The sequence below is a fragment of the Meleagris gallopavo genome, chromosome 22 (assembly GCF_905368555.1).
Source record: "Meleagris gallopavo chromosome 22, MGAL_WU_HG_1.1, whole genome shotgun sequence".
In the NCBI taxonomy this organism is placed as follows: Eukaryota; Metazoa; Chordata; class Aves; order Galliformes; family Phasianidae; genus Meleagris; species Meleagris gallopavo.
In genome coordinates, this window is record NC_139425.1 from 3,732,147 (window position 1) to 3,749,547 (window position 17,401).

The 17,401-nt window shown below is 48.3% G+C and overlaps 1 protein-coding gene across 10 annotated transcripts in view; it reads right to left on the reverse strand.

Annotated features, from left to right (window-relative positions):
- MYBL2 (MYB proto-oncogene like 2) overlaps nt 1-17,401 on the reverse strand; it is a 154,161-nt gene that overhangs the window by 105,995 nt on the left and 30,765 nt on the right. For 8 of the 10 annotated variants that reach the window (XM_085242039.1, XM_085242038.1, XM_085242045.1 and 5 more), the window contains one exon: nt 1,652-9,348. The gene's annotated coding sequence lies outside the window, so the exon portion shown is untranslated. The remainder of the gene's footprint in view (nt 1-1,651; nt 9,349-17,401) is intronic. The other 2 variants (XM_085242046.1, XM_085242042.1) reach the window with 1 other exon arrangement.

Here is a 17,401-nt window from a genome sequence, read left to right on the forward strand (position 1 = left end):
TTCCTTATTTCTGGCTGACAAGTGGAACAAGGGAATGGGCTGTTGTCACTGACCCCTATGGCATCCTCAACGATGCTGCTTTGCAAAGTTCCCAGCTTGCAGATACACCACCCTAAGAAGCTGATAGTGTTGCACCAGAAGCACGGAGGTCCTCAGCGGACCTAGAGCAGGCCTAGAGGAAGGCTCTGGGGAGACCTTGCTGTGGTCTTCCAGTGTTTAAAGGGGGATGTTGTTTACATGGACTGCAATAGCAGTAGGACAAGGGGGAACAATCCTACAGCTCTGACATTACCACTCGTTTCTGTAATTATTTTTATTAACAATAGTTTTCCTGATTAATGTAGAATCAAGGAGATCATTTTCAAATGCTGTTTTTTTCTTCCTCCTTTCAAAGCCCCGTCTCTCAAGCTGGCTGGCTCTGTCTGTTTGAAAGACCTTTCTTTCCTTGAATTAAAGCCTCCTCTGTATAGATTTCAATAGCTACTTCTCCATGGCTCAGGTGAGCCAAGAGCAGAAATAACCCCACGGTTCTGTAGCAAAGTAACCACGCTGCATTTTGCTCTGTCTTACTCCCAGAGAGGCAAGAAACGCCTCAACTAAGCTCAGGGAATGAAAGGCAGCATCTGACAGTGCTAAAAAATATCAAAGTACTAGAGAGGGTTTCTCCTGGATGAGGCATTGCCCACCTATGGGCATCAGCGAGGCAAGGAGAGCCACAGGCAGAGGGGAGGCAGCACGCTGCAGGGCAGACAGGATTCAGGTGCTCTCAGGCAGCCCACTTGGGCTCTGTTTTCTTTTTCAACCCAGCTGAAACAGTAACTTGGAAGAGTGAGCAAAATCCTTTCTACACACCAAAGCCCTCAGCACACAACTCACAGTTCTAACGCTGCTCTGAGATTTTAACCTTTCCTTGGGTTGCTCGAACCCTTGCAGAGGTTCCATTTGGAACTGTGATATTCAAAAGGTGCATCTTGGTGCTAGAATAACATTGCATATATTGCTGTAGGTGGAAGACAATCTGTGGGTTGGGGGAAACCATGCTCAGCTCTTTGGTTTGCTCCAGATCCTCTCTTCAACTCTGACCAAATGAGACTGAAGTTTACATCACCCCACGTACTGTTTGTAGAGGCAATTCACTCTCCTACCTGCTATGGATTTTGTGAGCACAAAGACAAGCAGTGAGGAACCCAAATACACAGGTATTCAGCGATTATTTAAGGCCATGAACTCTACTAGGTAGCTCCAAAAAAACCATCAAATTTTGCTCAGAGACCTAATATCAGCAGAGCATTAAGGTGAGCAATGATCAGCCCCAGCTCACAGAAAAGCATACAGAAATGTGCTGTAACAGCAGTCAGCAAGCTATCACAAACGCTGAAGGGCTTACAGTCATTTTAACACTGCTTATGCAAAGACAAAGAAGAACAATCTATACAAATCCAATAAAGCAACAGTTTCTCCCTCATCTTGGCAATGGCTATTCCTCCATAAAATGAGCTGTGCTAAATAAGCCTTACCACATGTAATGCTATAATGGGATGGAAAGTACCAGGATAATAGCAGGGTAGCAAAGTCTTTCATTGCTGCAAATGAGAACAAGCACAAAAATCAGCAACCACAGAGGCAGAAATAAACAAAAAGAGCTACTTACTTGTGGAAGGCCTCAGGTAGGCAGGGATCTCTGGCAAAAGACGCCCTCACCTCAGCTTCCAGCCCTTAAATGAGGTCTGGGAAGGGGTGGATCCTCACTCCAGCCATTCCAGTCACTCAGCTGCATTGCATACACACCTGAGCACCCCTGGGTTGGCCCTGCCTTCCCACCAGGTGCTCCATCACTGGTTCAGGCTGTGACTCAGTGTTTCCACTACACCACTGTCCTTGCCCTTTGCAGTAACATATCTGAAGTGACCACACAGTGCAGCTTTTTCCAAGTTCTGTGGCCAAAGGACAAGCAGAACAACCAACCTCCTGGTTTAATTTTGTTTTTAACACCACCCTCTATCTAAAAGGAGCTGGTAGCACTGCAGTGAAATGCCACGTGAAGCTTCTTGCCATCACTGGAAGGCTTCAGCATCACTAATCCCATGGCCACCAGCAGCTCTGTGACCCTCCTGCTGAGTTCAGCCCCTGCTTGCAGCTGGATGAGTGATCGGGGCTGTTTGGGGTTACACTCAATACCAACCCATGTGCCAAAGGAAACCAGGATGCCAGCATCCACCTGCACCATGCAGCCTGCAGGGAGGAGGCAGGGATTATTTATACTTAAAAAGAAAAAGGCTCTCTGCTGTTGTCAGTTCAGTAGAAGCCCGTTGTGCAGAGCCCTTTGTGATTAGATGGGACCACTCTAAGCCAATTTGTTTCCTTTTCCCCTTCATCCTAAGAGAGCTTTACAGAGTTTTCTCTAAAGAACGAAGTGTATTTCAGTGATGGTTGCCCCATTTCAGGGAATAATCCACACACCCTCTTTGTAGAACCCTACACAAAGCCCAAAGGCAGCACTACAGTCAATTTGGAGATCAAGGATCACACCTAATGGAGACAGCACAGCAGAATTTACTTAATATTCCTCCTAGATTCAAAATAATAATATTGTCAGCTAAATAAAAGGCAAGCATTCATTTGTATGTAAAACAGTTGGTTATATCAGGCCTATTTACGTCTGCTGTGCCTGCCAGCTACAAAGATTTATGACTGAACACCCAAGGGACCTTTATACATCTATCCAAATTCATGCCTGTTTTTCATTAACCTGTGTACCGACATCTTGTACAAGATGGCATGAATATAGATTTTTTTTCTCTTGCTACTCAGGCATCAAAGGAAGAAAAAGTTCTTGGCAATAATAGCAATAATAAATATGATTTCTGAGCTTGTAAGTCATATAGAAACAGATAAACTTGTGACACGCATACATAAATGTATCCATGGCATGTCTGTGCATACATGTATGTACACATATACAGAGGGGGACTTTGCCCTCCCCCACCTCCACCCCAGTCTCTCCCCCCATTCCCACTTTCTCTTGGCTATGCACTTGCTCTTCTTGCAGCATCTCCCTGGTGACAGGACAGAAACAGCTGCAATAAATTACTGTGTGCTTCTTCCATTACATATATTTTTAAAAGCAAAAGTCTGAAAGACAGAAGTAGATTTGTATAAAGGAGAAACAAGCACCTTTTTAACCCCAGGAGAATTACTGTTGGATGAAAAAGGTGGAAAACTGAAGGATATGGAACATAACTCAGCTGCTGTTCAGGCTGACAGTAACAAAGTTCTTTAGCTGGAACATTTGTTTGGCTTTTTCCCCCCCATTATCAGTCAGGCTGACCACACCACTTGCCATGTTTGTGCTTCAGGCTATCAATGGTGCACCGAAGATTTCCTCTTGATGCAGAGGAAGGGAAAGTGAGAACAACGCAGAGCCCATCTCAGGTGGTGAGGAAGCAGGAGGGATCCCCTTGAGCTCCCAAGGTCCCCCAGCCCCTTACCCTGAGCTCAGCAAAAGGATTTTTGCTGATGGTTGAGGCTATTTTTGGAGCAGCAGAGCACCCAGGTGGCTGGGGTAATCCTGTTCCTCCACACATTCTCAGTCCTAGGTCTTCACCTGCCCCACACGCACTGGGGGTGAGGGTGTTGCTGTCACCTCCACCCAAATGCTGCCATCCCTCCCCACTTTCAGCAGCCAGAGGAACTGCACCTTCTTGAAGCACCACACCATGTCATGTAGGTGGCAGCTTCCTTCCCCCACCTCTCCCATGACATAGCTGAGCCCCTCAAGTAAGCCATAAAATAAATACCAAGGCTGGGTGGAAGAGCTCAAGCATAAATCTTTGGGGTTTATACTAGAATTTATCCCCTTGCATTTTTATGTTTAATAACACTTACTGAGGTGAAGCCATCAATCTCAAGTGAAGAGACCAGCCTTCCCAGGAGCAGCTATGTCCACATCCTAACTTTTTCCTAGGAGCAGCTCCTTGGAGTGCTATTTTCAGCTGGGCTTCATCACACACTCCTGGTCTACAGATGCAAGCTAACACTACAGCAATGGATACTCTGCATCCCAACACCTGCAGGGGACTGAAGATTGGAACCAACACCTGGATCTGAGAGTACAGCAGTGGAGGACCTTCATGTGGCCAACACCCAGCCCTCCTCTTCCCACCGTGAAGGTTTTGGCCAGGATCTCATTGAGCCACCCATCTCAGGAAGGATCAGCAGGACACAGCTGTGCCTTCTGAGAGATGCTCACGTACCTTGAATTAACGAGGTCTTAGCCTAGAAGGTCTGGCAACTCATTTAAGTTGTGGAAATTGAGTGCTACATCTTCTGGTGAAAGACTTCCTTGCTCCACAGGCTGTCACAGCTCTTATTTCCCACATGTCATGGAATATGGTATTTTGTATGCTAACTCAGAGATTAAATTGGGCCTCCAGGGGGAACATCTTCCTGAAACTTAAGTATTCATTATGTAGCAAGCTGCACCTATGCCCATACCTCCTTCAGTGCAGTGTAGCATGACCTCCTGATTATTAAGGATGGAATCCTACACCTCACAGACACTGGTGGTGATGGGAAAGAGCCAGCACAAAAGAAAACACCACAAAACACCAGGTTGGCATTTTATAAGTCACATCTGCAGCTTCTTCAGCCACAACTCAGGTACAACACACCTTCAAGACTCTAATGAATGTGCTGCTCTATTCTCTGGTACAGCTTTCCAGGTACATTGAAAACAGTGATTTTCATGACTAAATGGTTGGGAGAGTTGCAGAACAGGATGTCAGCTTGCTAAGTGCCTCATCTTAGAGTTACACACACAATTATTCTCTCTACAAAACTCAAAGGCAATCCATCAATTACTGTCTTTTTTACCCTACTTGCTTTTCTATTATTTGGTACTTTTAAAATATTGTATGTATTAACTACACAGAATTTACAGCACACACATTGATTTTTCCATTAGTCTTGCTCTAGCTGAGTCTAAAAGAAAAATCAAGCCATTGCTTTCTGCTATCAGCAGGCATGTGCCATTAGCAGCACCGAGCACTTGGTTAGCCGTTGGTGGCCAGAGAGTGGGACACCTGCACAGAGCACCCATGAGCACAGACCTCAGTGTTGTTGGAGTATCTGTACAAAATGCTGGAAGGATGCACTGAGACCACACTACATGTGAGCAGTGCCATCTGTATTTGCCTCTTCAATAGGAAGCAATGCATTTGGTGAGAGCAAGAGTGAGTATTCAAAGGAAGAGGGGAAGTGTCTGAGACAACACTGTGCACAGACACTGACAGGTATGTTTGCTCCTTCAACGAGAAGCAACGTGTTGGGTGGTTCAAGAGCAAGCATTCTTACAGGAAGCGTTAGTGAGGAAACACCTCACTCTTGTTTGGGCTGTGCAAGCAGCTCTCTGTGCAACACAGCACTGGGCTGCTGCATGCTCAGAGCGTGGTTTCACCCAGCTCCATGGGAGCAGGCTGGGGTGGCCCCTGCAGTGCCACTCTGCACCATCACAGCCACACATCTCCCCTCACCAGATGCTTTGAGGCTCCTAAAAGCCACTGAAGAAGGTCAGTGCATAATGAAACGTGATTTGCACACGCAGGGAACTCAACTTGTTTCCTCCCAGTGCATAAATGTTGTTAAGTGGTCACAGGCAAACAAGACTAAGCAGCAACACTTAATCCTGCTGCTCTTAAAGCCTCCCACCAAACTTAATATGTCCACTTCCCATCCCAGAGGCACCAGGCACAGCAGTGTCAGGAGCAGGGAGCCAAAATGCAGCAGAACCTGGGAGCAGCACACAGCACACCTGCTAGGAGAGGTGGCCATCAAATGGTTTTCTTTTTTAAGAAAAATACAATCCCATTCTTTGGCTTCCTGGCACACAATTCCAGCTGGGACCTTTGACAACCCCTCACCAGCCACCACCGAGAAATCTCAGCAGGGAAAAGGCTGGAGGGACACTCAGCTCCACAGTGGCACAGCAGTGACATTTTCTGAAGCCCAAGCAAGCCGAGGGGATCCTTGCAGGTACTGCTCCTGCTGTGATGGCCGAGAGCTGCCAGCACCGCAATTATCCCAGCACATGGAGAGCTGCTGCACGCCCTCCTAATGGCACGGCAGGACTCTAAACGCTTCCTCACAGCCCTATTAGTCTGCACCATCATTAAGTGGAGCAAGGACCTGGGGAGATGGGGGGGAAGGTGCTGTCTTTTTGCTCCCCTGCGTGCTGAGGATTCATTTAGAACTTATTAATTACATTTGCATACGCCTGAAAAGACAGAAGAATGAGCAGCGCGTCTTGAAGGCAACGAGCACAAGTTGTTTTGTCAGATGGTTCTTCGCAGGGTGGGGTGAGGTGGGATGGGGGCTGCTGGGGGCATAGCTCAGAGCACACTGAGCCATCCAGGCTCAGTTTCATGCAGCGAGAACAAAGAGACCATCCAACCTGAGCCTGCCTCCAAGGGGAACGCCTTTATGGTGCTGCAGAGGAGGATCCTCATCCTCAGCTCCTCTTGATCAAAGCACAGATGCCCTCCGTACAACTGCTCTCCTTCACCACAGTACCAGTGCTGCTCCTTCTCTCCAGAGGACCCCAACATCCAGAAAACCTGATGTAAAACTTCTAAACCCAGCTGAGGCTGCACTGGGGCTAGGTCAAGCTCCAGGCCCATTGCAGAGTAACTCATCTTCCCACTCTGTACTCCTTTTCTCAGCACAAACCCAGCCTTCAAACACTTCCCTGGGGAGCAGAAATCTGTGGCAAAGGAACCAAACACCAGCTTCTAGTTCTGTATCCACCAGGTGGGAATTTCCCCATGCATTCAGCAGACATCTCACCAGCTTGGTGCACACTGAGGATCTCTTCCACTGCCCTGCAGATGGGAAGGACCACACCAGCCGGAGCCCTGCTGGGAACCCAAGCCCACCTCCAACATTGAGAAGAGACTTCGGTGCTTCCTGCCCCAGGCATACCACTTAGCACTTACTTAACTCTGCTGGGGATTTCTATCACTCTGTAGCAAGCAGCCGTATGCTCCAAGTAATAATATGCTGAAAAAAGGATCAAGTCTAGTTCCATTCTAGGGGGCTTTTTTTTTTTCATTGTTGTTAAGTGCAAGTTAAATTATAACTTCTCTAACTGCTATAATAAGGAATATAACACTCTTGCATACTGGGAAGGCTGTTGCTCTTCCTTAACCATTGAAGAGCCACCTCCCAGGCTGCCTTCACACCCAGGAGAGGTACCAGCTTGACCCCAGCTCTGCACCTGCATGGAAGACCCAGGAGCACACAGTCTGTATGTTAAAGGGTATCCCCCACCTGAGAGATCCCCCTGGTATCTCACTCCTCCCTGCCCACCCCCCAACGACCCCACTCCTCAGGCAGAAGCTCTGTGCTTGGTAGACCTATCGTCCTTTCCAGGGCTGTTCCACTTCTCCAGAATTCCCTTGATGTTTGCTACACAACAAGAAAAATGCAAACTCCCCCATTTTTGACCTACATTCATTCCTCAAATTGGGACTAAAAATAGAGCAAGCTATGCAGAAATTGTTTAAACTGTTTTTTTACACCTTCTCTCTTTCACCATCTTTATTAAGGCTGCTCTAGCAGTTCTCAAAGCCATGGGTGAAACAGAAGAGAGCTGCGTGGGTGTGCAGAGCAGAACGTTGCCCTGAGCTCACTGCAAGGCCTCAGAACTCTCAGGGCTGGGTAAAAGCATCGCTCTGCCCCTGGATGCACCCATGCGAACCACAGCATCTTTCACCAAAAAACACCTCAGCATCCCAACTAAAAGCACCAGCACCAAATCTGGATGCCTAACAGAGCAGTTTCCCACAGATCATTGCAACATTTACTTAAAGAAGCCAACCCTAGGTTAGCAGCACCTCATTAAACATGCTTTGTTACCAGGTGCACTGAGCAGCTGCTGTGCTGGCTTCTCCTCACCTTAGTGCAGTTCTCCATCAGCTGCCTCCAGTTCTCCTTACCTCTCTTCTTTATCCTTATTTCTATTTCTGTGCCTCCTCAGATCTTTTCCCATGACACATCCCGGCCCCACGTCCCCACCTGAAGCCACGCTGCTGAGTATGTCACAGGCAGTCTACAGCACTTCAAAGCTCTGCCAGCAGCAGGAAGCAGCATTTCACTCTGAGCATTGAAAATCAGCTCCTAATCCCACAGCAGCCTGGCACACACTGGTAGGATGAATGGGGACGAGCAACCAACTCCTTCACACTCAGAGGCAAGGAAAGTGAAATAGCCTGACCTACCTGGGGACACAGCATTGAGAAGCAACTGCAAGGAAGCCAGGAAGCAAGGTGGGCAGCAGCATCGCTAGCGACAAAGGGCAGGACCAGAACAAGGAGAAGCAGTCAAAGTGATGAAGCAAATCCAAGGACAAACAGAAAGCCATGAGCAGGCACGGTCCAGCCAGGGGAATAGTGCTTGGAGCCTGAGCTTAAATGCAGCACAGGGACTGGAGATGTGGGGTGAGAGGGAACATGTCCAGGCGAAGCTCGTCAAGGTGACTGGAGCCTGGAGATGCATGCAAACCTCCAGAAGACATCTCATCTGTGGTCCTGAGGGCTTGTGCCTCTTCATAGCAATGTGGGGACATCACTGCTGTCCTCTCAGGCTGGCTGAGCCCAGCACGACCTGTGCAGGGTGATCCTCACCTTATGGCCCTCACTAGGCAGCACATCACTGAGATCTCTGCAGCCCTCTCCCCCAGTAGCTTTGTCTTCATGCTCGATCTTCCTGTTCCTGTCAAGCTGCACTGCTGCAGATATTTCCTCTCTCTCCCTTTGTGAGCCCTGTGACAACTCTCCATAATGCGCAGAGGTTGTATTCCAGTCTTGTTTGAAAGAGTCCAATCTCTCCTTTAACAGAAAATTAACAAATAAAAGGAAATGAAACACTCCAGGCACAAAACAAAATATTTCTGGGGGAATGGCTTCAGGCAGAGCCAGAGAAGCCAGCCCTGTTCTCTGGGTCAGGAAGGAGGTTGGGAGTGGGACAGCATCCCAGTGCTTCTGCCGTGCTCAAAGCAATCCTGCAGCTCTTAATGCCTGCAGAAGGATATGAAGCATGTGGAGACAGCTATGACAGATGTCTTTAGACTGGAAAGTTCCTCCTTCCATCTGGAGAACCTGAAGCTCTGGGGTGAGGCAGGTAACAGCGACAGCACCATCCCATCTCTCTGATGTGCACACTTCCTCAAAGAGAACCTGCAAACAGCAGGCCATCCATGAAACAGAGCCCATGAGCAGCACGGAATGTGAACGTCAGCTCTCAGCCTGGACCGTGGGGAGGAGAGCACCAGGTTTGTAGGAATTCTGTGTCATTCTGGGGAAATATGAGCAGAAAGTGAAAATTAAACACCTGCATATGCACAGTCTGCACAACAAACATGCATTGGGCCTGGGGCACACAAAGGGGAAAGGGAATGATAATTAGGGCAGTTTCTAAGGCCTTTTATGTGACAGTTTCCAAGGAGCCCGAGTCATTCTTAAACCAGAGCTTGGCCTCCTTCTTTCAGGATAATCACACTGCTTTTGCAACACTGCATAACCCAAACCCTGAGAAACCACTGCACATCCATCACAAGACTTTTGCTCCAGGCAGCAGCAGGAGTTGGGTCCCAGCAGAAAAGTCCAAAATCTCAGTGGCTCCCAGGCAAGGACAAACTAGAAGAACAGGTAAAGGGAAACCCTCCCTGTTCCCATTGCACTGCTGAGCAGTTTTCAAGCTCCGGTTTGCTCAGAGCTCACTGGGAGGGTAGTTCACATCCTCCTTGGCTCTGGAGGAGAGCTCTCGTATTGTTACCCACCTCCTTCTCCATTCCCCACATCGCTTCTCATCACTTCATATCATTTCCTCCCCCTTCTCTATTTCTTATAAAATGACATGAGTTTAATTGCCCTCCATTGCCCTCTCTGTATCACTCCGAGGTTCCTCATTGGGCACATGGCACCGCGTGCATCTCCCTGCTGCTCTGGAGCCGACCTCCTCTGCCTCTACCAGCAGCTGCTCCGTCAGATACCTTTTTCCAAGTCCAGGCGCACACACACACTGGGTGGGCTGATGTTCTGCTGGCAGAGTTTTTTTTTTATCATAGTTTATGAAACATCTGCTGTTTATAAATGATTGATTTTGAATGCCATAATCTTTTCAGTTGCGTGAGCCAATAAGCACCTCTGAGCAGCAGAATGGTGCTGCTGCAGCTTGAAATTGGCTGCATTCAAGCATCTTCATTGCAGACACTTGAACAGAATGTGCAGAATTCTATCAACATGCACACACACACACTCATTCCTTCTCCCCTCTGTGGGAAGCTCCCCATGTCCACAAGCATGAGGGTTACAACGACCACAGAGCTCCCTCAGACCCCAACCTCCATCCATCTCCACTCCCAGCCCCAACATAGCTATGCACGGAATGCTAATGTATACATACATATATACATTTTGGGAACCCATCAAAACACAGTTAAGGTTCTGCTGAATTGACCTGTCCCCAGAAGGCTCCAACGTTAGCACCCAGCAAACCCAACCACCCGCTTCAGCCATGGTGGAACTGAGACCCTGCTAGGAGATCAGAAGATTGTCTCGTTCTGCTTAGAGAACATTCTTAAATGATCATAAAAATGAGGCAAAATCAAGAAAGAGTCATTACCTACAGTGATTCAGCCTGGGCATCCTTATGAGCCTGCCACTACTCACCAGTACCAAAGGTCCTCAGCCAAGAGGAAACAGCAAACACTCCTTCACTAGGAAAGTCATACTCTAACTCTGGATGCTGCCATTGCAACCCCCAGCCAAAATGCAAAGAAAGATAGATTTGGTAAGTTAAACTCCACTGAAGGAGAAATGGCATTTATATCATTTATGCCCTATCATAGCCCTAAACCTCCTGTCAAGGCAGTCTCATAGAGCATCTTCTCTGGACATGTCCCTTCTGTCACACATGCAAGGCAAGCACAGGAAAAATAAGGGATTAGAGGTCTTGCATTTGGGCAGGGAGAGAGGTGACAACCAGAAGAGAGATGACAAGAAGTAGGGCTCAGACTCCACCCTGGCTCTCCAGGAGCCTGAGAGGTTTGTGTCAGAGGAGGAATGCATACAAAACCCAAACCAGCCTCTTGAAAGTCTTTAAATAACAGAAACTAAGGATATTTTACAAATAAAACAGTCAAACGAGAAATGAGGAGAGGTGATACAATTTAATTAGACAATTAGGCTAATCCTCAGAAAATACACTAATTCCAGGTAGACAGCAGCTGGGGACTGATTAATTGCTCTGCCCTTGGACGTACCACATGGAGGATGAGAAATGCTTCACATCTCCCGCTGTGGGTTGGAAATCAGTTGGGGAAAGCATGGCCGGAGTCTCCTCTTCACCTCATCCCCTCCTGGGCCAGGTGAGGACCTGCTGGAGATCTGCCATCCCTTGCTGGTGGGAACAACAGAGGGGATGATGGGTGAAGAAATGACGGAAGGATGAGGGGGTGGATGGTGGAAAGGATGGAGGAGAGCAGGAGGATGTTGGGATCACCCCAGTCCTCCAGGGCCAATTGGTGAAGGAGGAAATCTCAGCTGGATGCTCAGCATTTCATCCTATCCACGTCTGCAGCCTTAGGTTTTAATTTGATATAATAGACCAGATGATGTTGGGCAGAGACAGAGTATGACACAAGCAGTCATTCAGCTTACACAAGCATACCACGCAGCTGAGGTGAGCTTAGCTTGAATTAAGCCAAGTGGAAGCTATAGGATTAGAAAGCACACGCCAGGCAGGGATGAGGCAGTGCTGAGCAGGCAGTGAGGAACCACAGCAGGAGCACCGCTTTGTCAACAGGCATTCCTTCTATCTCCCTCAGATTAAAAGTTATGATCATGTTTATCTTGCATCGAATTAGATGTATTACGGACGCAATAAAAGCAGAGTCTCGCATCAAGATATGAATTCACCACCTTAGAGCTGTGTTGTGTTATATATCAGTGTCTTGCGCTACATGGCGATGCATCATCATTTTTGTGCCCTACCTGAGTACTCCCCCCAGGATGAGTAAGGCTGAGGACACGTTTGCTCATCGTACTTACATGGGGTGTGCAGTGCCTGGCCACAGGCATCAGCATCCCAGAGTGAGCCTGCATGTTTGATATGGCAATAACGGCTCGGGAGGTAATGAACGCATCTTTTCAGTTCTTACATATTTGATAGTGATGTTACAACATCAGTAGTTTTCAATTTTTCCTCCTCTCCCATTTGAATAGCTTTCCCTCACACAGCTGCTGAAAGTCTGCCTCAGAAACCTCCAGACACCCTATGTGGAGGAGCACTATAGAAATATGCTGTTAGAGCTAGCACCTGACAAAGGAGCCAATCCCACTGCTGCTTCAGGAGGGCAGCCCTCTTCACATTTACATTAATTTACATAAGGTTACCCAGAATGCCAAGCATGGGGTTATGATGCAGTTTCCCCACCAAAGCCAGGCACTGTGCTGCAGGAGCATTGTGGAGAGCTGCACATACATCAGCACAGCTCTACAGACATCCACCAAATCCAAATCCTCCATGAACCCATGGTCCTCCTGCTCTGCCCACGACAACTGAGGTTGGTGCAGCTCAAACTCAGCCTGTTTGTATATAAATCCAAAAATAGCCTTTGCTGAGCTTTTCTGCCTCTAATCCTACAATCTCCAGGCTGGCAGCACAAGCGTTCCCCTGGCCTTCAGCTGCAGTCGGAGACCCTAAGCCCACTGCTGGGTCTTGGCACTCCAGGAGGTGTTACAGCGCTGGGAAGAGAAAATCAGCTCTTTGCCAAACACACCAAGGCTGGCTCTAGCAGCAATGCCACCAGCTGTAGATCTTGGGGCTATCGTCAAAATGGCCTGAATTACCATTTTACCTTTTTCTATTCTTTCTGGAGAAGTGGGCCTCAGCTGGAAACTGACAGCCCACAGCAGAGACAGTGCAGGTTGGAAACTCCTCTGAAATGAAGGCTTTGGATCATCCTTCCAAAGGGACGTGAGGTCCCAGTCCCATGGATGTCCAGAGCCCCCCCATATCACTCCTTCCTGCCTGCAGGACAGGGAAATCCTGGCCCTGCACTGTGTCTGGGCGCAGCAAGGATGCAGCTGGAGGATCAAGAAGCCAAACAGGTGGTGTGTCAGCGTGCTTTGTCTTGCCAGGATGGAAAAACAAAGCAAAATGCAACAAAGCAAAAATACAAGAAAATCCAATAATGTTTTTTCTTTTTTTTCCTAATGAATGCCAGTGGGCTCGCTTTTATTTGATACTTCAGACATTTACATATAAATTGCTCCATAATGCTTCTGCCCTCCTTCTCTTTAGTATTGGCTGTTAATGAGCTGCACAAAAGGTCGGAGCTGCACTGCATGCTGCTGGGGGCTCCTGCCTGCTGAGCCAAGCCCTGCTTCCCTTTGGTTTGGGCTCTGGTGGCATGAGTGGCAAGGGGACCAACTGGGGTAACCAAGCCTGGGGTGGTGAGCAGAGCAGGAGGGGTTTGAGGCAGCCCCTGGGCTTCACAGCTGGCTGATAACCCTGAGATAAAGGAGAGAGCCAGGCCAGCCTCCAGCGGCCACAGAGGGGAGGCTGGTGGATGGAAGACAGCACAGCAGAAGGGCAGGCTGTGGTGCAGAACTGACCTAATTTCTGCCATTTCCCTGGGACGCATTTGTCTCAGGGACCAGATAAGGCTCCCTGTGATCAAAGGAGACTTGTGCTAAAGTCAGCTTTTGTCCATGAAGAGTTACGGCTGCAAACATGGGATGGGAGAAGCAGCAGGAATGGGCTGGAGAGAAATGTCATTGTAGGCAATCAGCTTCAGCAACAAAGGAAAAATGAAACAAGAGCCCAAGACATTAAAGATAGCAGTGGATCTTCATTGTGGAATCTAAGCTAGTGATTGTCTTGGAGGGGGTGGCAGGAAACCATCATATAACAGCACCTCCTTAGCAGGGATGAGCTGGCCATTCAGATCCTGAGACTCTGATGTCTCCCCACACCACCCAAGGTCTCATGGCAAAGTCCCACTCTGTGCCTTAAGAAGGGGCAATAATTGGTGGTTGGGATGGTGAGGCCATGTTGCCCCCCAGCTCCAGGACCCCATGGTGTTGGTTGGTGCATGTCCTATCTCAGGGCCTGCTGGTAGCTCACAGCTTCCAACGAAGGCACGAGATCCAACATTTAGTAATTTCCCTAAACTCCATCTAATTCTGCCTATTTCCACCTCACCACCCCTAGATGTGTGACGTGGGGCCAGCGTGGCACATCACTCACCCACAAGACCCATCCCAGCTCTGTGAGCACCATGGAACATCAACAAACCCCCTACCAAGGGAAATAGAAAAAGCCCTTAGATGGAGAGGTTTCAGGGAACTCCTGCACAGAGTTGGACTGCTCACGGTCATGTGCCATAAAAACACAGTGCTGCAACACATCCAAGGAAACACATCGCAGCAGACTGAGAATATTTGCAGAAAGATTGTCTCACTGCAACACCTTTCTAATCTAGTGCCAAAGATACTCACTCTCTCTAGACATTTGGTGAAGAAGTCTGAACTAAATGAAATTAAAAACAAAACCCTTCATGGCAGGGCAGCAAAGGAGAGAGAGCAGCATACGTCCTCCACAGGGAACAGCTGGACAAACGAAAAAAGTGACAAAAGGCAGCACGTATCTCACATAGTGAAGGTGTTTCTGCTAAACCACATCCCAGATGCAGCTGGCCTCTGCTGAGGCAGCTGTCAGCAGCATCAAACCACTGAGGCTCCATCAGATCCCTGCAGCACCCCTGGGTGGGAGGTGAGCACCCCAAAAGCAGGCTGTGGTGGGAGCACCAGCAAACAGCAAATCGCCACTGGACAAAGTGAGAAACACCACATGCACTGCCACCAATTCAGTGCAATTTGGAGGACAACCTTGTCCAAGGAGACAATCATTCTTTCGGACAAAAAGGGAACAAACAGCCTGAACCATAGATTCTCGAAGCTGGTGAGTGCAAAGCCCCACTCTTTGCTAGCAGTAACAGACTATTGCAGTTAATGTCTGCGGCCCATCAGCTCCTGCACTCAAAGCCAGTGCCTGCAGGGGCAGCAAGCACCCCCCACCTTTAGGCTCTCCTAAAGCCAACCCCACGATCCTGGGGGTCTGTTCCCTGTCAAATGCCCAGTACAGGTGACGAATGTACTTATGCAGAGCACCTCCGTGGCTGCAGCATCTGGTACCCAGGCTGATATATGGCCAAAAAGCACTTTGCTTGTCCTTTAAGTTCCCAGTGATCTGCTGCATTTATTTCAATTGGCACTCCCGGCAAGAGCTCTTGGAAACAGTGGCTGGGAAGGTGTAATTACGTTACTATCTTGGGTGTGTGTATGGCCTAAGGGATTTCTCATCATACAGACCAAAAGAAAAAAAAAAGGGAAAAATATACACAGTGAGAGAAAAGCAACAGCCATGAATTTCTCACGATTCACATCAGATGATGGCCATGAATGACCCCCACCCTGGTGTGCCCCAGGAGGGTCTCCTATGCAAGCACTGTGCTCACCCCTAAAGCAGCCATGGAGGGGACAGAGAGGGGACAGTGCCAAGCAGTGCTGCCCTCTGTCCCAGGCACAGCCATGCCCCCCCCAGCTTTCCCTAGCTGCTGGCTACACTGGGCTTTTTACAGCACAATTTGTTCTTCTGTAATGGTCATTTTCTATACTAACTTTATATGGCATCAAAAGCCCTTTCATATGTTAAACTCTAATTCATATGCTAATACCTAATTTATGATTTATTTTTTTTTTAATTTATTATTCAACCTTCAGCTGGGAAGGAAGAGTCAGGCAGTGGGGGGGTCAGGCAGTCAGGCACCACGCACAGCAGGTGAATGGGACAGAGCTGGTGAATGTACCCTGCACCTCGGGTACGACCTGCTCCATTCTGCTGCTGGGAGGAGAAGCTGAGAGCTGAGGCTGCTCTGCCTGGGGCAGGGGGTCCCATCCCCATCCATGGATCCCTGCAGGAAACTGAAAGGTCAGAGCCAGGCTCTCTGCACAGCATGGCCAGGACCAGGGGCACTGGGCACAACTGGAGCATTGTCCATGGGAGATTCCTTTGCAGCAGCAGCCCCTGCCTGCTTGTGGTTAAATGAGAGCCGAGCAGGAGCATATCCTGAACCTCACCATGAGAGCAGCTCACCCTGTGCCAGTTTTCTTTAAGCATCTATTTTCTGCTCGAGGAAGCAGGTGCATTCCCTACCCTTGCAGCACCAGCAGCCGAGGTGTGACGGCTTTGAAACGGCGATGCTGCTCCAGCATCACATTTCCAGCACATCCGCTACTTATGCCAAACGACTTCACCTCGCTGCTGGCTTCTGAGCCACACACATTGCATGAAATGAGAGCTGGCATCCGGAGGTGGGTCACCCTACACAGGGACAGCACAGGGCTGGGGTTACCCATCACCCTGCCAGCACCCCGCTGCCCCAGTGGGTGACACCCCTGGAAAAGCAAGGACTATTCCTTCCCCCTGCAAACCATCGTTGGCATTCCTTCCCCACTCCCCAGTCCTCTTCCCAATTAACCCTTTTTCTCAAATCTAGCACTTAACATCCCAACCCCTCCGGGGGATTCCACACACATGTATTCTCAGTTCTCCATCTCATATTTTTAGCATTAAAAGCTGTCATTTGTTCCAATGATAGGAACAAACTCCGCTAGGCAAAATGAAGCTGTTACTCCCTCCAGCTAAACTCCAAATTCATTTCATAATCCTTAGATGAAAGCTTCGAAGTCAGAATATTCATCACCAAATCAGGCTCCACGAGCAGCCGGGCAGCAATGGAATGGAGCAGATTTGACACAAGGGATGTTGCTACAGAAATTAGCCTGTCATGGGATTACAAGGACTAACTGCTATTGGGTGACAAGGTGTGATATGTTAATATTAAATTATCTCACCAGTAAAAAAAAAAAAAAAAAAGAGGAGAAAAAAAAAAGAAAGAAAAAAGGCACTGATGAAGCTCACATTTATTAAAAGCCTTGAATATGATATTAAAAGATCGCAGATAAGCTAGTTTATTTCCGTGCTGGAGATCAAATTGAAAGAATTCTCCAGGAGGGATTTCTTTGAATGAAGCATTACAACAATAAAACAAAAAAGAGCCTTTAATAAATGTTGCGGGACTAAGGAAGCCTGAACAACCCCAGCCTAATCTCCCCAGGGAGGGTTCATTAACCCTTCTCTCCCTCTCTTGTTGCATCAAAACAGGGATTAAATAGCATTTCAGTACAAAATAATACTCTGTATGTACCAAATGCTCTCTCTATAGAGAGAAGATTAACTCCACTGCTGCGTGACACACGCCTGGGATGGGATGCTAACA